A 23,609-nucleotide genomic window follows, 5' to 3' on the forward strand; every position below is an offset into this window, starting at 1 on the left:
ACATCTGGAAACTTAGTTTGAGTCAAACAGAAGGAAGTTTTCTTTTCTATTTCAAATACTTTATAGAAGAAAAACTTCAAGTATCTACAGTCAAGTCTGTTAGTACAAACTACTTTTATTTGTGCACTTGTAGTGAACTCTAAAATATGGAACATTTGTGCAGGAAATGCATGCGTCAGAACTTTTGGGAAAAGAGAGTAACTTGGTGAGACTGGCACATTGTTCGATGCTTGTATGGGATCCAGATAACAGCCCAGATAAACATCTCCAAGGGGGTGCTGAAGAGTATAAAAGGTCCAGTTCCTTTGATGTTCTTAGATGTTCTCATTTAATAGCTATCAGCCGTGGTGCCAGAAATAACAACATGTTTAAACATTCTGTATCAAAACACAAATTAAATTCATTTAGCGTAACCTGTGTTTCCAAAGTTCATTTTCATCTTTAGCTGGAACGCTAAGTGTGATGTAACTCATGCTCTTCCTGGCAGTTATTTTCATTATTATGTTTATTACTCATTTAAGAGACATTTTTTTTCTCTCTCTCTCTCTTTTTTTTTTTTTTTTTTTTTTTTTTTTTTTTTTTTGTAACAGAGGGATTAATGAATTTAGACTGCACATTATAACATCAAAAGCTTTGGTTTCAAATAAGCCCATCTGAGCTACAGGAGATTTTCTCCCCTTATATGAAGCTAAACAGCAACTTCAAAAACATATCTCAGTTACAGTATTATTTTCTAGTTGACTGAAGTCATGGGTTTTATGTCAACCTGTTATATTTGCATATAATAAATCACTACTTATTTGTATTGTCTGAGCATCTCCTTTAACCCGCAATCTGTTTAGAAGTCAGATGCTTTCCACAGATACCAGCTCTCCCCTCAGAAGGATTTCTGATCATGTGAAAGAACAAAAATTATAATAAAGGGACCTCTTGTTCAGGATTCAAATGATTGTTTGAGATCAGTTCATCAGTAGCGGGGAAGACACATGCAAGCATTTTAACATCATGTTGCTCAGGCCATTAGTAAAGTATTATAGCAAACAACAAAATAGTAAACAAAGAGTGCAGTAGATAACATTTAGCAAAAATATTTCTAACCTGATATGTTCCTTTTGCTCACTAAGCCTTCTGTTTGCAAGTGAGGGTTTTTTTTTAACGCACTATTGATTTATGGTAAACATGCAAATTCTCATTGGAGGTGCTTACGGAGGTCTCTGAAATCAGACTGACTTTATAACAGAAGGCAAAAATCTTCAGAATGTTCTGTTTAATAGAGCTCTTTAGGATATGTGAAGTCCCTCATCAGTTATTTTACTAGAAATATTAGAATATTGCTTAGCATGTTGGCCAAAATGCCAAATTGCTCCAGGTAAAATATTTTACTGGTTATTTTCAGGGAGTCTAGACAGCTTTACAGCCCTGCTTTTAGAAGAGTATAATGTCCAAGTTAAAGGTCCTGTCTCTGCATTGCCCCATGCAGACAGAACACCTCTTATGTCAGTGGAAGATGCAGGCCTCAGCTACGGAAATTATTTCAAAAGCTTCACCTTTTATTGTCCTGAGAATTTTATTGTGTTTGAAGGAATTCAGTCAGTAGGAAGCATCAGCAGTCAAAACTGAAGTACCATCTCTGACACTGCTAAAAATTCACATACAGAGCTTGAGGTTACACTTGAAGATAAACACTACGAAAACCCAAATTTTTTTAAGAAAAGATCAGCGAATTCCTCTTTGGAAGGAGGTACCTGCTAAATTGTCTCTGGTCTAGGAAACAGGCACCCTTGCAGGAGACGTAAATGGAAAATCAGTTTTGTCATTCTGAACTATGAGAACAGAGGAGTTCTGCTCCATACTGTTTTACACAAGACTGCATAAACCACTTTTGCTGAGATTTTCATCCTGCCTCTCAAAATCAGTTCATCAATTCCTATCTCACCTCCCATACTAGAACAACTTATAGCACTGTATGAAACACCCCTCATGCCTGCCTTCCTGGTCTCAAACCCTCCTGTGATTAGCTCGAATCATGTGCTGTTTGCAATTGTCTACTAGCCTCTTACAGCTCTATTTTTCATAAAGGTGGCCTAACAGAAGAAAGCACACAGCCACTAAAAGTGTTATCCCCTGCACTTTGGAAACACAACCAGACCATCCCAGTTAATACTTATATTACTGTAGAGTAAAATGAAAAAGTCCTTCCACAGTCTTGGCTTTGGGCCATATCACCTCAGGTAACAGGCTGCTTCTCCCCTTACCTTATCTTCTGGTCCTCATGAAAGGCCATCCTGTTGAGACTATCATCTATGAGAGTGCAGTTGACTCCTCTACAGCTGGCAAGCCTGTTTCCATTGCTCTGGCTGACATGGCATTTGGCTTCTCATTCTTAGGCGACTCAGGCTCTAAGAGGAAGGACACGCTATTCAGCTTAAAGGTTTTGCTTTAATGAGACAGCATTCATATTTGCTTTCTTGAAACCCAGAGCTGTGGCATATGATCATTTCCAGGTTTACAGCTATGCTGTAGTTACTGATAAACATACTCACAGTGCCTAGACCTACTACCAAACTTTACAATTATTTCTTTTTAAGTTTTACATTAGCATGTTCCACGCACGCAGTGCACTAGAAGATAAAAGGTCAGGTGACCTTTTGCTCAGTGATCCATCTCTCAGCTCTGTTACATGAGCAATGTAAACAGCTCATTTGGAGAAGTATTGACCTTTTTTATTTTACACGTAAGTGTTGGGAGGAGAAGGAAAAGCTGATACACAAATTAAGGCAACCAAGGGAAAAACCCCACAGAAATAGTTTGATGTACTTGTACGTATTTTAGTATGCAGGAAAACTAGGTAAAATTATAAAGATGGGAGAGATCTAATTCTCTCTTTTCTTCACAGCTCCAAAACCAAATAAATAGCAGGAGTGCTGAGCCAGATGGATTTTTCCATTTCCTAAGTTTTCTTATGTCTTAACTCTACAGTACAGCAAGGGGCATATTATCCTTTTGAAGCCCAGACCCAGCATTAACATTTATGGTAGTTACACACACATCAAAAGAAAAACCTACTTTACGCAATTTATAAATCTCAATATTTTTTCTCTGACCAGTGCAATTGCAGGATTACCTTTAGGAAAGTGTCAAAATTTCTCATGTTATTTCTGCTGCTGAATAACTATATGGGGCGGGGGGAGAGGGGGGAAGAGAGACAAAAAGAGAGACATGTAGTGGAGAGATGGAGGTAGAAGGGGGGTGGGAAGGGGGAGAGCGGGAGAGAGAGAGAAACACCCCACCAGATGTGAAAACTCTTTAAAACTGTTTCTATTCTTCTTGCTATGTTTTCCTTAGCATTTTGGGGACTGAAAGCATATTTGTTTATATTTAGAGCTGTTTGTAGAAGCATTTCCCTTCCTGACAAGACCTTTTCATTGCTTTTTGTCCACTTAAGGAATGTGTACATGGCACAAGTTCAAGATGTTTAAACCCTCTGTACCTAATGCCATGCAGTACTTGTACTCCCATTTTTTCAGTGCCTTCTGATCCTACAAATTAATGTATGTCCCCATCATTATTTTGTGATTAAAACCCCTTGATCTTTCATACATGCAAAAAAGGATTCCTTGGTCATACATTCCCATTAGAGAGCAAGCTGATTAAGAGAGTCCCTTATTCAGTTCCATTCCATTCCTTTCCAGTTTAATCTCTTGGAGAAATAACTCAATTTCCTTTTCCTTGCTTCTTCCCTTGACTATTTTAATAGATTTTGCCCATACATATTCTCTTTCATCTGATGTGTAAATTTGAATTCAGCAAAAAGAGTAGACTTAAGTTCTTCCTTTAGAGAAGTAAGGTGGTTTTGTGACCATTTAACAACTTTCACTATAAAGTCATAGTAAATTTGCTCATGGCCATAGGGCCAAAAATCCCTGCTGAGAATCTCTTGGATCCCAGCCTTGGATTCAGTGGAGAGTCAGTGAACCAGAGATACTTTTTTAAAAAATAATATTCTAGACTCTACAAATACACAGTTTCCAATGATACCCATGTTTCTTTGGCAAATGCACTGTCCTTGCTGCTATTCAAGACAAATCTGACACCATGATTATATGGGAGTTGTCAGCTTATACTGCAAAGGACCTTGGTCATCTTCTCTGTCTGTAAACTGCAATCTCAACAGCCCACACTCATGAGAGATGCTACCACCAGCTGGTATTAGATCTTTATATATTTGCAGTACTAAACCCCACAATTCCCCACTCCTTTTCTCATTATATTGTTTAGTCCCCGTAGAGGGCTTTATTTCATGAGTTGTAGAGTAAATTAACCGCAGAAAAGCATTGGGCTTGCTGTGGCTGGATTGATTTGGTCCCTTATTTACAGCTGCTTAGGGTACCTCTACATTCTCCAGTTATCTACAGTTTGGACCCTAATTTAGCCCACTGACTCAGGCAAGAGATCTTTCCTACAACACAGCTTATCTGCCACCACCTGTTTTTAGAGAAAGAAGACCTGATATATGGTCATTTGAACAGTTTGGTACTGGACATGCTTCCTATACCTGTTTCTGGTCACGAAATATTATTCTTCCACCAAGCAGAAACTTAAGCCTGGCCAAGTAAACTTCATCCAAATACAGCAAATGGGGTGTTTCCTCAAAATATGACTGATGTTCATATGAGTTTTGCTGCTCTTTTAAGAAATAGTGACAAAATATTAATCAGGCTGTCAGAGAGCAAGAGCAGTGAGATATACAGGGATATATTCACATTACAAAATCACCATGCAAAAATGTGAAGATTTCCTTGTCAAAACTTTGCTGAGCCAAGATAAGAAGTTAGTATATACAAGGCAATTAATAAAACAAAATTACAAAAGTAGTGGTTGGTATATTAGTTCCTATTTGGGTGCTAGTGATCAGATCCTATGAAATAAAAAAGAATTTTAGATGTAAGCTAAAACATTTATTACAGGTGCTTAATCATGAAATCCGTTTAATCGGGACATTTCCCAGGGAACCAAATTAAGCCTAATGATACTTAATGGCAAGGACTGCTGCTTAATTGGGGTGGTAATTCCAGTTAATTGGGATTCCTGCAGGTGAGTAAATGGTACTCAAATAAAGATACTGTATCTGGCCTTCATGATGTTCTGATATTGGTGGTGCTTTGTCTTCCCTAAAACAGCCTCTCCTGCTACTGGATCAGCAAAGCAAAATTACTCCTGTGCTCCCCATTTTGGTCCTTTAAAACATTGCTTAAAGTTACTATCATTCTTTCTGGGCTGGCAGTACAAGACGACTTCTCTGAAGTCTAGTGAACCTGGATTTATGGATTTATTTGCATTTCACCAGGATTTTAGAAAGATCACACTCAACCTCTTGCCTGACCAAGCAGAAGCTTTTTAATGAGCCTTTGGGCTTCATGGAGATGCCACAAAGACGTTTGAAAACTGTTGGTAGCAATTTCAACTGCAAAACAGCATGTTCGAACTGTAAAGGTTTCTGCACTGGCTTGTGAGAATGAATCTTTTACTACCAAAAAACCCCTACTATAAACCCTTTTTTCAATACTAAGAAGGGAAAAGACCTACACTTTGATGTCATAGTTACTATTGCTTGAGGTTTTATTTTAGTCCGACACACATACAGAGCCACACACTAAAATGTTTGGATTTTTTTTTACCATTATTAAAATATGCTTAAATATTATTCAGGCTTTTACATAGCACCAGAGACCTGAAAATAAAAACTGCTAATGGCAGTCAGCTTATTAGAAAGATATGTTTTCATCATTGCTTTCTGAAAGTCTTTGCTATTCTCAGGGGGATGTGGTACACAGCACTCTGCGTGCTGCACCATCTCTTGCTTAGTTGGAAGACAGGCGAGTTGCCAGCTCTTGGAAGAGAAAGCTGTAGCTGCAGCGCCTGCAGCTACCTGGGGAGAGTCGCTGCTCTCTGTTGGTTTCTAAAAGCACAGCAGAGTGGCCTGCCTGTGGAATTGCTGCCTCTCACAAATCCAAGATATGCCCCATAGCTGCTGGGTTGTCTTGGGAATTTTGGGGAAAGAGAGAGAACCTTGGTTGCTGCCGTCCCTGCAAAACTTAGGCCAGCATTGAGCCCTTATCCCCCAGCATGCAGGCTGGGCTGGCTGCTCACCCCTGTGCAACCCAGGGCTGCTGGCTGGAAAGAGAAGATCCCACCAGTCAGCTGAGAGAGGCAGCTGCAAGGCTCAGGCTGCTGGGCAACAGCATCCCCAGGTGAGTTCAGATCTAACTGGAGCCAGGAGATCCCCAGAAAACAGACCTTACCTTCCAAAGTGCCACATCCAGCCACCCTGTTTGTGAGCTTCAGGGGGGCTGCTGCAACTTGGCTGTTGTAGTGCCAACATGCAAGAATACAAGCTCTTGCCATGAGCTGGGTCCCCCACGCCACTCTTTCTTACTGATATCAGGGTGGTGCCTCTGCCAGAAGCAGCTGCTTCTGACTTCTGGCTCCTGTTTAGAACAAAACCATACCTGATTTTTCACCCTCCCACTTCAAGCAGTGGTTCGTCATCTCAAAACACTTCACAACAGAAATGCTCTGAACAAAAAAGGAAATATTCTGAAAATACTTGTGGGGGGTGTCTGAATTTTCTATAGCACAGTGTATCTGCCTGTAAGGAGTGTGTTTCACTGCTCTGGTAGGTGAATGCCAGCAGCAGCTCTAGTCTGTACAGCTAGAGACCAGCACCTCTGCACACATGTCTCTGAGCCTCTGTCAGTGTACCCCTTTAGTCCCAAAGCAACATGCAATATGTGATTTGGATTCAGCTTTATGGTGGAGAGCTCCAGAGTGAGAAATCAGACTCAGAGAGTGAAATATTAGCCAATAAAAGCACTGAAGTCAGATTTTAGGTGTGCTGGGTTTTGTGTTCTCAGGCATTTATAAGCTGCAGATAGATTTGAAGTATCAACAATCAGCACTTGCAAAAGGAAAATGAGAACAATAACTTCAGAATGAAAACAGTTTGATCTTTGTTGTGGAGCTGTTAAGTGCCATAGTTAAAATGCAACGAAATTCTCAGGTGAAGTATTACATAAGATTTCACTTCAATTTTTCTCCCCCACACCACTTTTGTTTTACTACAGATAAAGTAAAATTATTAAATGATAGGGCCAAAATTATGAAGAACATCTGCTGATATACTGCTAATAAGACTTTCTTCAGTACAGTACACGAAATCTGTGCTGTAATGTTTAACCAAGTTTTTAATTTATAATTGACCATGTGTATTGCATCAGATGAGTAAGAGTGTAGCTACAAAATCATCAGTGTATATACTTGGAGAAACCTAAGTGGGAGCCATTTTTCATGCTGATACTACACTTGAAGTTACAGATTCTTCACAAAGCTTATAATAAAATATTCACAGAACTAGAATAATATCAGTGTTACTAAATTATTCAGAGTCAAACCTTAACCTGAAGTAGCAGCTTTTTCTCTTCTTCAGACCACCCACACACAGAAAATCACTTGCTGTGTAAAGTGAAGATGCAACCTACATGTGGGACCACCTTTGATGCAGCATTTGACCAGCAATATTTGACCACCTTACCTTTCCTCTATACTGGTGGAAATCAGAGGTTTGCAGTCAAGTATGTCCTTGGAAGAAGAATAGCAGCAGTAGAGAAAACTTCATTAAACACCTAAAACAGTGGAAACAGAACTATTTTTCCATCTGGAATTCCAGTTCAAAATTCTTAACTGGTTTCTACTCGTTCATGTATGCTGCCAGTTCCAAAACAATGGTAGGTGATCAGGGTTACCTATCATCAAGAAACGCTACTTTAGTGACAAGAACTCGCACAGGCTGCCAGAACCCACCAGGAATTAGCTGAGGGATTTTAATGGACTCTACAGTAATTTTCACTGTGTAAGGGGAAGAAATGGAATGAGTTTAAATAAGTAAAATGTAAATTAATAATCATCGTCATCATGAAAAAAGTCGAAATGTCAGAAAAAAATTTTGGTGAGTGAAGATTAATGAGGACACCAAAGGAAAAAGGAGAAAAAAGAAAGTAAACAATGATTAGAAAAGTCAAGATTGTTAGTGTTAGAAATTAGCTGTTGCAATGAAATACAAGGGCTCAAAAATGATTGAGTCAGCAGGTGATCAAAAATATAAATGAATATTAAAATAATGAAGGACAATAAGTCAAGGTGAACTAACTGAAAATCAAGCCAGAATGAGTTTAAGGAATTAGTAATGAACAAAAAGGGACAGCTCCTCAGCAGGTATAAATCCACCAGAGCTATGCTGATTTAGGCCAGCTAAAGAGGTGTCTATGTGAAGTCAGTAAATACAGAAAAATACAACCTTTCACTCCTGCATCCTAACAGGAGGAAAGAAAAGGCGGCGGTTACCAAGATGAATTTCTGCCAGGAGTATAGCCATCTAAAACTTTTCAGACAAATAATTTAGTCACCCAGAAACACAGTCAGAGGTTTGACGTAACTATCTGCAAACTTAGACTTATTCACTAGGCAGAACTGGTCAAAAAAATAAAATCCACAAGACATGCAATTCTGAAACATTTTGTTTCAATGCTTTTGAAAGCATTATTAGAGTTTTTCATACAAAGTATTTTAAACTGACAAAAATTAATAACTGAAAAGATGTTAAAAATCCATTTCAGGTTGGAAAAATATTTCACTTGACCTCAAATAATTTGGGGTGGTTCATTTTGTTCAGGAAATTGAAAATCCATTCTTCTCAGAGCTCTATAGCTCAGACCATTTATGGAGACTCTGATATTCACTCTAATCTCACAAGCATCTAAAATACAATCAAAAACTATATATTTCCAGTGTGTACAAACGATTACCCTTTAAAGAATGCAATATTCATAAACAGAAAACCCTACTCCAAATTCCACTGAGAACAGAGAGATCTGTATTTATGTTTAGGAATATAAGTTCTTAAAAGAATGAATGATTTGAACCATGAATAAGCTTAATACGAGATACCTCCACATATGTAGATGGAGATACTTGGCAATGCAGGCAAAATAATTCCCAAAGAATATTTTGCAAAATATAAAGCACAAAATGGGCACAATATTAGTTATAAATGTCCCCTTTTTGAATGTATTACTCACACCACAGCATATAATAATTCAGTTAAGGAATGTCATCTCTAATTGGCAACATTAGCAGAACAGCACACTCAATCTAAAGGCTTCACACAGAAAAGTAAGGAAATTAAAGCTGGCCATGACTTTCCATATATGCTTACCTAAAGACTTTGACCAGCCTCTCCAAAACACAGGAGTAAAGGAATTATCTGATACAGGGCAAATGTAAGATACTAAACTGTTTTTCAATTACAGTCCCAAGCATAAAGCTGAGCACAAGGCACATTTGGCCACAGAAAGGAGCTTTAGAGAGTAACAGAAATGGTGCAAGAAGAAAAATATGGATACTAGCAATCCTGGGAGGAAGAGGGCTGGTACCATAAGGACCTCTGTGCTCAGCAGAGGATGTGAGACAAGTGTATCTTCTGTGTTATACACACACACGAGAAATCACAGCACTTTGTTCCCTTCTTAAGCCTCCTGGTACACATCATGAGCAACACCACCGAAACCAATAGCTGTGGGTGTGTAGGAAACCTGGTGTGACTGAATACAGAATTTGCCTCCAGTCCCTGACAGCAAGAATTGAGCTCTTCTCTCACTAACTAACGAAGTTCTGAGGCTACCACCTGATACATTCATACTTAATTTTGCCATCTCCTCGGTAAGCGTGCTAGATTATTTTAACAGATACTGCAATATCTACAGGTCAAACTTTGCCTTGACTCTGTCACAGCTCAAAGAAAAAAGCATCCCAACAGAGACACTAAAGAGGGGAATCAGCAAACGTAGACTCTCTTCTCACCACTGACTTTACTGTGTGTTCCTGTACTTGCAACATGGTGATATCACGTTTTATTTTACAAAAGAAAATTCATTAAATGCTTATAAAGAATTCTGGTTTCTCAGAAGGAAATTGTTACCAACATTCAATATTATTAGAAATAGTGGAATAAGCTAAAGCAATCTATCTCAATTTAAGTCAATATAAACATTTTTGTATCAGCTCCCCAGCATAATCTTCCTGCTAACTGCTGGTAAATGGCTGCATTCTAAGACTGGTTTAAAAAATTGTTTGCACAATCAAAATTGCATCATGTGCATTTTAAACAAGAGTAAAGCCAGAAGCTAACTCTAATTCCACCCTCCCCTGCCTCACCCAGTGAAGTCCACAGTAATGCACATTTTCAATTACTCTCCATTCAAAATTCAACAATTCAACAAACTGTCATATTAGCAACAATTGTGGCTTGTTGGCAAAACCTAACACTATTATTACACAGAAACTGTCAAGACAAAAATAGTGTCATTTCTCATTGAAAGAAATGTTCTTGTAGAGCTCCATCCAGCAGCAATGGATGGCACAATTTAGGCTATATGGTTTCTAAGCAGAGCAGGGTCATTTAAATATCATTTTCAAGCAATCACTAGCTCTGCCTCAGAAAATATAGTAGCATCTAACATCTAATTATTATCCTGAAACATTCCACATACTGTATCTCAGAACAACATGAAAACGAACTTCTATTTGTCTCTTCAAATATTGAACAGTTTAACGTTATGATAAATCAGACTCAACTAGAATTAATAACTATCAGGTGCAGAATATTATTATACTAATTCATAAAGCACAATTCACATTTTCTAGTATGATGAATTATCTTGCTAATGAGGGCTGAAATATAATAGAGCAGCTAATAGAGAGACTCTTTTAACTCATGTAATATAAGTTACTCCATATGCAGTTACTTAGTTTAATCAGGTAAAGTATTATTGTATTACATTTTCAAGTTCCTTGGGGACATAGCGTCTCTTTTGATGGAAAGCAAGGTTACATGGGAATAACAGGTCATCTTCATCAACTGAGGGTGTCACCTAAATTATCTCACGGTTTCTATGGGTTTGAGAACATACCAAGTAATTACTAACAGCCAGCTGATGGGTGGTAACTTGCAGTTTCACTGCCTACACAGTCACTGCATCTAGCCCCACAGTAAAGGGAATATAATTGGAGATCATTTATTTCCTAAAAAGAAGAGGGATAAATTGTCTCAGATATACCCTATCCATATGGGCAGCAACCACAGAAGGGCTGATTCTCCATTTCTTGTTTATGTGGCCATACTGTGGGTCCCCCCATTATATTTAAAATGGAAACAATACAGGAAAAAGATCAACCAGAATCTCATTCTCATCTCTTTCCTGAATCTCATTTCTTTCCTGAAGCTTCCCTCTCGTAAGCTTCAGGAAAGGCAAAACCACCATCCTGGGAATGGGAAAAAATACCATGTGAGTTAGTATAGCATCAAAAAACGTGCAGAGGTGGCACTTTGGGACACAGTTGAGAAGACATGGTGGTGTTGGGCTGATGGTTGGACTTGATGATCTTAGAGGTTTTTTCCAACCTTAATGATTCTATGGTTCTATGATATGATCAGAATGAGAAGTTCTACTTCAGAACTGTGTGAAATGTTTTCAACAGAACATGATGAAACTATTCAATATATGATTGACTTCATGTGACATTATAAATTTGGACATGGAAGGACTACTAGGGTTAGTGAAACTCAATGGAATAATAGCCAGGGTGCAATATTGTACGTGTCACAGCACAGCTCAGTTCTTAAATCTGAGAGACTGGATTATATTTTTCAATTTTCTTGAACCCCACGCTCAAAGCTACACTGCTGTCCAGTGAAAGGCACTTAGGGAAATGTTTGCAACAACCCTAACAAATGAAAACCACAGCACTCTGCACAGCTCTTTTCTGTTAATGCAGTCCCGGTCACATCTGGTGCTCCTTTTATCCTAAAACAAAGATAAATTCATATGCAAGAACAAAGAGATATGCATGTCATTTGGTGTTATTTTACAAAAGAGAAAAAACCAAAAAAACTTTCTGGTTTTCCCGTGTCAGCAATCAGAGCTGTAAATCCATGAAAGGAGATTTGCATTCATTATTTAACCACAAGGCAAGACAACATTTTTAGAAAGCATCCAAGATTGACTAAACTTCCCCTTGGGTCTCCTTTCAGACGCATCTTCTGCAACCCCTCACACTACAAACATTCCACCAGAAAAATGCATCTGCCAGGTTTAAGATCTCTGCAATGCACCTTGTTAGCATATTATTTTCCTAGCCCACCCCCAATCAATAATACTTACCTTTCTAGTACAGCATTTGATAGTTCTTAATCCATCCTACAGTATCTGACTCAGCCCGCAGCTCTGGATGTGTCCTGATTTTAGAGCTTGTCATCCCCGAACATACCTCAGATAATTGTTTGATTCTCTTCCTAAATCCACCAGCAATTTTGGCAACTTGCATTACAAATAAAATTATGAATTTCTTTAGCTTGAAAACTGCTGTTATTAATTATTACCATGGAAAATGTTATTTAGTGACTTAGGGCCTGATCCTGTTCCCACTGAACTCAACTGCAGGACTCACATTGCCTTCAGAGGAAGTAGGATCAGGTTTTAACTTCCAAAGGCTTAAATACATCATTAGTAGAGTTTAAATGGACCTTACAATATGATTTTGCTTAACTCAGGCATCCTGTAAGAGATCAGCATGTTCAAATGCTGAACTCTGGCGCTGAGAAACTGAACACTGGGAGAAAGCTGGAGGTTATTGTACTTCTGTGTTCTATGGTGTATGCCAGTGATTGCAACTGCTGCAGTGAGTGCTAGAAATAAAACTGCTGCAGGTAACTCCTGGTGCTCAGTCTGGTGCTGGGCAGAATTTCTTATAAACACAGCAGGACAAGCTGAGTAATCTAAGAATGCAGAAGGAAATGGGGTGGTGGGATAAATATTTTTGGCATTGTGTGGATCAGGAGCAAGACTCTAAATCCTTTAAACTTTTGCTCATTCTGCAGAATCCACCATAAGCAAAGCTCTATGATAAAAATGGCATTATTCCCCCACTAAAGAGGAAAAAGCCTCATACACAGACATTCAGGACATATTATAATTGACCTTTGCAGCATGATTTAAGTCCTCTTCTGGGAAATTATTACTCAGATGCTTGATCAACTGTTTGCGCCTCTGTGCCCCACTGACTTCAACTGGACTGGCTTCACGTATGAAGTTAGGTGTATGTATAATTATGTTTAGGATTATCACTTCACCTGTAAGCTCCATGGGCCAGGCTATGTCTACATCATTATCCATTACTAAGCAGAGTCCATAGTAGCAAGCAATACTGTGATAATTGTGTGCCCAATTATACAGCTCACAATAAGCAAAATAGAGCACATGGATTCTGTTCACATATTATTATTGTTGTGATTATTTTTAAACTATAAGCACTTCCCACACCAAGTGATGCAACTGCTTAAATTCATCTCTGGGTGAAACATGTGTGACTTTATTTACTTTACAGATCTATTTCATATGGTTTGAATTATGTCTGGTGGCTGCACATTTAGACTCCAATTTGGCAATCTGAGCCACATGTGTTGACATGTAAATTTACACAGACTTAAGCCAGAATCTGCTTTTTTGAAAAAAACTAACATCTGATCCCCTTTCTCAGAAACATCAATACAAGTAAAACCCTGTTGACTTCAGTGGCAACTACCTAAACTTTATACCACTTAGAAATAGCTACCAGCATTACAGAATGTGTCAGAGGGTTTGTCTACATCAGCATTTTATTTTGAATCCGGAATTCATTTTGCTTCCTCGTCATCCCCATTCACCACATGGTGCCTCACATTACAGGGCATTCTCAGGTTGCACAAACTGTATTCCTCCTGGATGAAACTAGACTAGAAGATGCACTCCCAGTGCATCTATGGTGCATTAGCTGCTAATGGGCATTCAGTCCATAGGACCATAAGAGAGCTAGTTGGAGCAAAATCCCCAGCACTCATGTGATGAACGCTGGGTCCTCAGCTCTAACTGTACATCTCTACAGATCAGATTCTACTTTCAGAGCTCATGAAAACACTCAGGCATCATATTTGGTTTCCTATTACATTCACTCTATTTATATTCCTTTATACCAGGACCTTTGAAAACATGTTGATGCTTCCTCTAAATATGAAGACTGGTCAGAGGGTCCTCTTCCATAAAAGGACAAGCCTAAACATTCAGTTACATACGTATTATTTCTTTCATAATTCAATGTCAAACTCCACTGCAAAGACACAACCAAAAGCCAATGGAAAAGTTCATGAGTGCTACATTAGTTTCTGCTAAACTGAATATAGCTTCACCCTAAATTCATCTGCTGGGTTTTGTTACTAAATGTTTAGCACCAGCTGTTAATACAAGTACCATTGCAGCCTTTCTACTAGCACTGTAAATATTTGATGATTTCCCTTAAATCAGCAGTTCTTATACTAGGATACTTATGAGGAAATCAATGATATCTGAATCAGAACATCATTTTCACTCACTATTCCCAATCTCTATGGCAATTTGCAAAGCCCAATTTGTCCTTTTGCACAGTTTCACTAATCCAAGATGAAGATCTTAAAATGTCCCAAGTGGCCTTTAATTAATGGCTGACATGAATACACAAACACTCTCACTCAGACTGACACTGGAAGTTAACAAATATATCTGCAGTCCCTCAGGATTTATTGACAGTCTTTTCTTAAACTATGGCTTGCAGATCTGTTATTTATTTGCCCTCTAAACATCTTGGTTCAAAAGTGGCCAGAATGCCTTATTCCTCTTCAAACATTGATATAACGTCACACAGGAGAACGATTACGTTTTAGTTCACCTTTTTTTTGTTCTACTTGGTAAAGAAACATGTCAAGTACACCCACAGCAAGGACGCGTACTCTCCAGTATGTTTAGATTTCAAGTGTCAGCTCTTGAAGGACTTTCTTAGGAAAACTCTCCTTTCTGTGAAATTCTTCCCTTTTCTAAGGATATCATCGCAGATATAGAAAGACAGGCCAATGTCTCGTATAAAAATGGAAAGATAATTTATATATTTCCTACCACATCACAGATGTTAATTCACTGCATGTACAGTTGCTCTGCCACACCATTACATATGCACATGATGACTTCCTTGACATCTGCATTAGTTGCGTTAACAGAGATGTCAGAGAAATGTACTCTTTTAGAGCGCTATTGACAGCATCAGAACGCTGTTGCTCTTTCTAATACCGCTTCCTCCTTCCCACGGTTCAGCAAGGCTGTTTCTGCTCATAACAAAAGTATAATCTGTTCATAAGAGATATATAATCCCCCTTTCTTTACAGAGGCCCACATCAGTAAGCTGGGTAATGAATATTTTAATAGGCTACTGGAAGTTTGCTGTAGTTGGTGTCCGGAGCATGCTACTTATTTGCAGGGATCCTGCTCATGAGCACAGTGGGAGCATCACTGCAAATGACAACCTTCTCTTTCTGGTAAGCTCACCCCAGAACTGCTCTGTGGACAGAAAAGGACCAATCCACCTAATGGTCATGTCACTGCTGTCAGAAATTAGCAGAATACAAAAGTGACTATATAACGCAGCAGCAAGATCCCACAGAAGAAATCTTTATCAGCTATTCAGCATGATCTGGAAAAGCAAAGGGGAAATCAATAAAGTAAGAATATCTAAAGCAGTGTGGGATCTGCCATGAAATATAAGCAAAATACTGTTTTAATAAGTAAGATATCAGCTAAGCTGGGCAGGTGACTTAAAGAAAGGCTCCAAAATACTGAATACCTCAGATGCCTCCTGTGCTTCCCATTCAGCGGGATACGTAACACAGCACTTTTCCATAGGCTTCATAGGTACCAGATAGGCCTGCACTTGTTCAGCTCAGTGATGGGGAAGGAATTTCACAGAAAAGAATGTTTAATTTCACAGAGACTGCATGTCGGGAAAAGTGTATTTGCAAGTTTACCTGAAAGCGGAGAAAAAGTGTGGGTGTTCTTTTAAAACATAAAAAGTGAAAAACATGTAATTACTTCATAGCAGTTAGTGTAAGTAACAATACTGAACAAATTGCAGTGATTACAAAATCCTCTATAAATATGGGTAGCGCTATTCTTGCCAATAATTAGTGTACACCATCTTCTCAATAGTATCATGATTAATATTTATTCTGATGTCATTTTTGTTCTGGGAGATGGGAGGGCACAAAAGGAAAGGGAGGTAACATTCTAAGAGAGCTGAGTATGTTTGAGAAGCAGAACCAAAAGCATAGAAAAATCTGTTTTATTTTTCTGCTTAGTGTCATTCCCCCTCCCCTCAAAAAGGCAATGCAAATGTGCTTTACTGGTTTTAAAAGTAAAGATAGAGATTATGTGGAGTTGGGACTCTTGAATTATTCATGAGTTCTGATTGAATGGGATCATTATCTCTGGCCTTACAAGCTAATAAATACTGTCTAATGCCTGGGTACTGTTTTGATCTAATAGTGTCAGAGAAAAAAAAAAAAAGGAAAAAAAAAAAGACGACTTCTTTTTTGCAAGCTAGAGCCTAAATTAGGGAGGAGCTCCCTGATGAGTTCATTGCAGGAAAACCATGGGTTTTTTTCCCTTCCATTGACTGCAAGGTTCACTTTGCAGTTCTCAGTCTCATTTGCCGCAAAGGCATTTTAACTTGGGCATGAGGTTAAGATGTTGCTCAGTGGTATCTATACATTGACTTATTGTTTCTTATTCCTTTCTTATGTTCAATAGTCTTACCCTTTTTCCCCCATTTTCTAATCTCTTGCACCTCACAGTACAAAATACCCGAAACCAGAGTACTTTCAAAGAGGCAGACAGAGCACAGGAAATGATTATGCTATCTAATCATCTGCCTGTCAGCAGTCAAATAATGCAACCTTAAATTGCATTGTTCTGTGGGTTATTTCAGGATTGATTGTGGTGAGTCTATACTCACTTGATTTAATTTCACTATAAACTAAACATGTTGTATGGAACCTGAATTAAGGTTCCGCTCAGAGAGCTATTGAAGAAGGAGGGGAATTTCTTAGAGGTGCATTGCCAAACAATACTTGTTGATAACCTTTGAAACTACAACAAAAAAACAGTTCAAAACCCACATAAATTAAAATTAAAGCCAAGATGTTTCACTGGATAGCTTTTCATATGCTTTCTTGAGGATTACTTTTAGAACAGGACTTGTTTCAATACGAGGAAATAATTAGGATATTATTACAAGTTAAAAAACCCCTCATAATTAGATAGGGATTAGTAACTTCGTTTTCATATGATTAACACAATAAAATCCATTTTTCCCCAAAGTAATCGGAGGCCTATTAAGCAACATGAGATCATATATCAAGGGGCCTTTTAGTAATTCAGCAGTTTTTAACATTTACACAGACTGAAAGTCTTCCACGAAACAGCTGGTTTCATTCTATCACAAAAAACCACAGTTTTGGGTGTGTTTATTTTGAGGTCTAACACAATCCTTGAAATCATACCATTTAATTAAGGATTTTTTTAACAAGAGTTAGAAGTGTGTGAACATCTAGTGGAAAAGCGTGAACAGTTTTGCAAATAGTGTATCAGTAATGGAATTCTCTGCTCTTCTCAGTTTAGCATGGGAGGACCCACCTGGTACATCTGGACTTTAAGGAGCAAGTATCTCCTAATAAGTGGCACACTTCAAGCTTAGAAATGTCTAGTTTTATGGTATTTTGTTAGTAAAATCATGTTAAATGCTTAGCTCCATTATGATAACCAGGCTAAATATGAAGCGAATTATTGACACGTTTGCTCTTTGTACACACAGCTCAGAAACAATAAGTAATAAAGAACAGATGTGATGTAAATTTAGCTTCCTGCATCTATTCAGTGGAATAATTCTCCAAACATTACCTTTTTAGTCTTCCTTTTTAGTGCTTTTAACTGCAGTGAAAATACAAAATTGTTCCTTTTGTTGTTATTAAGTAGGGACGTGATCGCCCATTCTGGCTTTTCTGCATTTTCTGCATATGATGCCAGTCACTGCAGCCAATGAGACCTTCAGACAGTAGCCATTATCTGTCACACTCCTGGACCAAAATAACAAATAATATGCCTGGAGGTGCCGCATTTTGTGACTGCTAGTTTCCCCGCATGGCATATGCCTAGATAGACTGAGATGAGAGGTGATTGCACAAAACTGTGATTGTGAGATGACTTAGCAGAACCCGTGATGATGTCCTAATGGCCTCCTGCAGAGGGGAACAGGGGTAATTGTTTGTCAGGGGAAGGAACACATCTGTAGGAAGGCATCCTCTGCAAACCAAGCAGCCATGTGGAAAAAAGAAAGGGAGAATCGCAGTGCAGCAAGGCTGCATTCAAGCCTAATAAAATGAATAACAAAAAGAGGTGAAAAATGAAACAAGGTATTAAATGACCGGGTTAAAAAGCCTGTTACTGGTGGGCTCTGGATTAAAAAGAAAACAAGTTTTCTCCAGGCAGTATGGTTCTTTAAAAATGATTTGGTGAAATTCTGTGGCTTCCAGCAAGGAAAGTTAAAGCAACAAACCCATGAAATGTAAATTAATTCCCCCACAACAAAAACGGGCACAGAGCAGCCAGTCTTCCTGTATGTTCTCACTTGTAACAAGGTGGCTGGACAGTCACCAACACTTTGCTGCAAAATTTTCTTCTTCCAGCTTTTTAATCTTCCATTTAAAATATTTACTTTTCATGCAATGACTCCATAGAAAACTGACATCATCCCAACATCCTTTCTAGAGCAAAGCTATTGGAATTGAGAAATGAGAAACCATCAATGTCAAACCAGGCAATTAGGGCGTCAGTCACATCAGTGGGAACTTGCCTTTAATGTCAACTGGGGCAGAAACAGGCCCTTAGAGTATATTAAGGACCTTATTTTATACTCTTTCAGCATCTTCTATTTGATCAGAAATAAACTGGAGCAAACAAGCTAATTAATTGCACACAGAACGAATTCCCCAGTCTTTTCAGTCTACATCTTAATTATTTATTTTCTAACTACAGAATAACAACTATACTAATCTCAACAGAAGTAATATTTACTAGAAATAAATCAACTGACTATAGCTTTACTAACCTATAGGCTACAGCAAAGAGCCAAAATTCTTTAAGTTCCATAAAATCATCTGTACTCATGATTCCATTCATTATGATTTATTAATGGGCCTCTGGAAAAAGAGCCACACAAAACAAGAGCGAGGAGGGGTAATCCTTCAAGTTCCTACACTCATTTAGCTACACCCACATAGAAAAGCTGTGCCTTTTTTTTCTGAAATATCTTCTAAACTCTCTGTAAAATAAGCAGAGCATTGAAAAATACTTTCTAATCAGATCTACCTGCAATCGAAAAAGCATCTACTGCAAGTAATTAAATGAAATTTGCAGACAGAATTGGACAAATAATAGCTCTTTTTGTTTTGATGGGTAACTTGGGACAAATAGAGCTATAAAAATATTTCAAGAAACAAACATTATAGAAATCAAAATAGCGATTACTCTGCACCAACCTAACATGAATTGCTTCATTTTATTTTCAAATAACTTATCTTAAAATCTTTTTCCCCAAATGCAAGTTGATTTTTAAAAAGAAAATAAGTCTCTGAAAAGTTAGTTTCATTAAAAAAATGTTCAAATGAAATATTTTGGCATATTTGAAAAAAAATCAATATTATCTTCTTTTCCTTTCATTTTTTTTCTGCCAAAATTATGCACTGCAATTAATCTAAATATTCAAGTGCTGCTAGTCTTTTAAAAAAATGCTACTTTGGGGGAGCTTATTTCCTTAAAACAAACACTATTCAGTCATATTCCAAACATTTGGGATAAAGTTTTGCGTTTAAGAATTTCTCTTCAAAAGGTATGCCAAAAATATGCTAAAGTACAAGCTCTAGGACTTACATGGGCTATGCTGCTCTGCAAATGAATAGGATTTTGAGCACTCTGCCATGCAATAAATTCAACACTATGGGCAGTTGCATGGCACACTGGCATATATTTTTCTACAGAAAATATCAGGCAAGAACACAGGACATCAGTTAAGCAACCAGGGAAAGTACTGACCTATTTGACCATCAGCTGAAAAAATGGATATCCCTGTAAAGGCCCTTCTACTCACATTGGTGTGTTCCTTCTTGAAAGGAAAAAAAAGGATGTCCCTTGTTTCAGTAACTACAGTTACTCAGGAGTCTTGTTAGACAAAAATACTCAGGTCATTAACATGCTGGCAACATAAGGACTGGTCCTAAAATTTATCTCAAAACTGTTTTAACAGAAAACTGGGCTTTCAACTAAACCAGATTGTCTTGGGTTAAGTACTTATTTACCAGGAAAAAATAGAAAATGAATTGAAAAAACCCTAGAATATTTTTTCCTGAAAAATTTTGGCGGGGGGGTTGTCCTGCCTTTGACATTCACAAAGTTGAGTCTTCTATAGGTAAACTGGTCTTGGACAACAAGGAATTATGTACTGCTGAAGAAGGAGGGTTTTGTTTTCCCGGTGATCTGCCTACATTTCCCACTACCTGACCAGAACTCCTGAGATGTACCTTCAGTCTCAAAGCAGACCATGCAGCAGCAGTAGCATAACTGAGAATAATGATTGGTTGCCTGAACAAACAGAACCCAAGTCTGCCAAATAATCTCCTAAAAAAAGGACAGGTCTATGTACCTACTCAAGGTGTAACAAACATGAAAGTACAGACAAAGTGATGGGAGGAAAGGTCCAAGTTCGTTTTTAGGTTTTACTTGTTGGGTTTGTGCTCTCGTCAACAAACAGGTTTATGTAGCCTTGTAGTGCCTGGGGAGTATATTTTAAAGCTCATTTTCAGAGCACTTATCTTTCTGCTAAATTCAGAGTCCATGACAATATGTTAACTTTCTATTCTATATATAATATGCTATAAATTTTTACACTTATATTCAAGTTTTAAACAGTTGGAGTAGATGATCATTGTAGGTCCCTTCCAACTGAGGTATTATATTCTAAACAACTCTTTGAGACAGCAGATATCTTTTCTAGTTCTATGATACTGTGTGCACAAGTTTTATGAGATGAGAAAATTATATGAAAACTTTTTAAAAATGCTAAAGTGACAGAAAAGATAAAAATCGCCATTTCTCTCCTAAAGTTTTTTCCACAGATCTTATGAATATGATTTAAAACAATTTTATTACACTACATAAAGGTTTTTATGGTTTTTTAATTATTAAAACTGTAGTTCTGAGTGAGTTTCCTTATGTTGTAACACTGAAGAGCATTTGCATCTAATTGCCAGGATGCCAGCATGTGCTTTAAAATTGAAGAACATTTAAATATTTTAATTAGTAATTTTATCCTATTAGTTTTGAAAATGCTAAAGGTCAACGAAAAAAGTAAACTGGTAGCAAAGTGGTGCTTTAGCAGTGGTTCTCAGGCAGCACACATTGTCTTTCTTTCACCATACAGACAACATCGAAATAGTCCTAAAGCTACCCTCATTCTGGAGGCAGAACCTAGAATATGCATTTCTATCTTCACACTCACTGGCTTTTGGTGAGTTTTTCTACCTCAAAAAACCCATGAGAAGCAATTGTTCAAGTCTCCTCCACCTTCTTTGTAACAGCTTTTTGAACTACATTGAATGCTTTCTACTAACTCATTGAAATTTGGATGGAATAAAATATCATATGTCACAGACTAATAATAGGAAAGGTTTATTCTACTCTGTTGCATCTATTGCACCACGCTGATCTGTTAAATATCCCTTATACATGAATGGGGCTAATGAAATAGAGAGAAGCAAAATATGACCTGCAAAATACATGAAAATTTTTGACAGAGACAGACCACATACACACCCACCCCCCCTTCTTTTGGCATCAGATAGTATAAAACCTCAATAATGTGTGGCTTTTAAAATCTTGAAATCTAAAACTGTTGCACATAAACTCAGATTAGACAGACAGTCTAGTGTAGTAGATGCAAAGTCAGAAAAAATTTCTAATGAAATGATACTATTTCAATGATTTTGCAATGACATTAAGGGCATAGGAAGAACATTTAATCTAGACTTAAGGGAGTGAATCTTACAAGAGTCAGGAAACTTTCTGAAAGGGACAGAATGTCTCAATGTCTTTGCAACTGAACGGTAAATATATTTAGTAAAGAAGGGAAAATGCTACTGAAAATAATGGATGAAATTGCTAGATAATTAGATATTGTGAATTGTTATGCATAATAAAACTAGGCTGAGTCAACCTTATTATTTCTTTTCTGTATAAAGTAGTAAAAACAGTAAGATGTAATTAGTCCTGGAACACAAAATGGTACAACTGGCTTGCAGTATCTTGAAAAGAGCAAGATATTATAAAATGCGATGGTAAAGAAGACGACATTATAAAATGTAGTGGAAATACCAGCCAAGTCTGCATGATCATTCATGAAGAAACCTCAACCTACAGAGAAGTAGGAAGATTTTTCACAGGAATTTAGGCCTTAGGGAATTAATGCCAGTTTTGCTCTTACAAGGAGATAAGGTAGGATTTCACTGCTACCTCAAAACTGAGTTTTTGAGCACAGGAAATCAAAGCAAGAATAATTTGAAAAAGAAATGCTGTGCTAAACAAAATGTCCTCAAGCTGCACAAGGGGAAGTTTAGGTTGGATATTAGGAAAAACTTCTTCACCAAAAGGGTTGTCAGGCATTGGAACAGGCTGCCCAGGGAAGTGGTGGAATCTCCATCCCTGGAGGTATTTAAAAGAAGGGTAGATGTGGTGCTTGAGGATATGGTTTAGTGGTGGGCTTGGCAGTGATAGGTTAGCAGTTGGACTTGATCTTAAGGGTCTTTTCCAACCTTAACGAATATATGATTCTATGATAATTTCTCCCCTACATACTTTACTTCAGTGGGTGTATTAAAATACTCAGTCCTAAGCATGTGAGGAATAATTTATTGAACTGGGTCCAAACTGGTTACTTGCCTGAACGAAGCCAGATGAAGTAGATGTGGACAGCTCAAACTCAAGAACAACCATTTTCTCATTTTCTTTCCTTAATTTCAGACATCACACCTTGTTCAGTTTACACCCCTGGCAGTCTACTAAATCATTCTTCTTCAGAACAAAAATAGCACAAACAGCCTAAATTGCACTTTACACAGAAATGAGAACAGAAAGTATTCAGTGTAGCAGGCACTCCAAATGAAGTATTTCCCCTCCTACCAGGTATTACCTCTCTGTTCCAGCTGTGTTTTTCTATCTTATTGTGTAGGTCTCTGGTAGAACCTTGTTGCCTTGCTAGGAAAACATACAGTGAAATTAGCACACCGGTCAACAGTGAGTCACAGCAGGTAGTGATGGTAGGTAGCTCTAAAGATGTCTCTGTTACTTGTCCATGCAAGAGAGAGGACAAAAGGAGATGGCCTCAATTTGTGCCAGGGGAGGTTTAGATTGGACATTAGGAAACATTTCTTCACTGAAAGGGCTGTCAAGCACTGGAAGAGGCTGCCCAGGGAAGTGGTTGAGTCACCATCCCTGGAGGTATTTAAAAACCATGTAGACGTGGTGCTTAGTGACATAGTTCAGTGGAAGACATGG

This window comes from Phalacrocorax aristotelis, chromosome 7 (genome assembly GCF_949628215.1).
Source record: "Phalacrocorax aristotelis chromosome 7, bGulAri2.1, whole genome shotgun sequence".
NCBI lineage: Eukaryota > Metazoa > Chordata > Aves > Suliformes > Phalacrocoracidae > Phalacrocorax > Phalacrocorax aristotelis.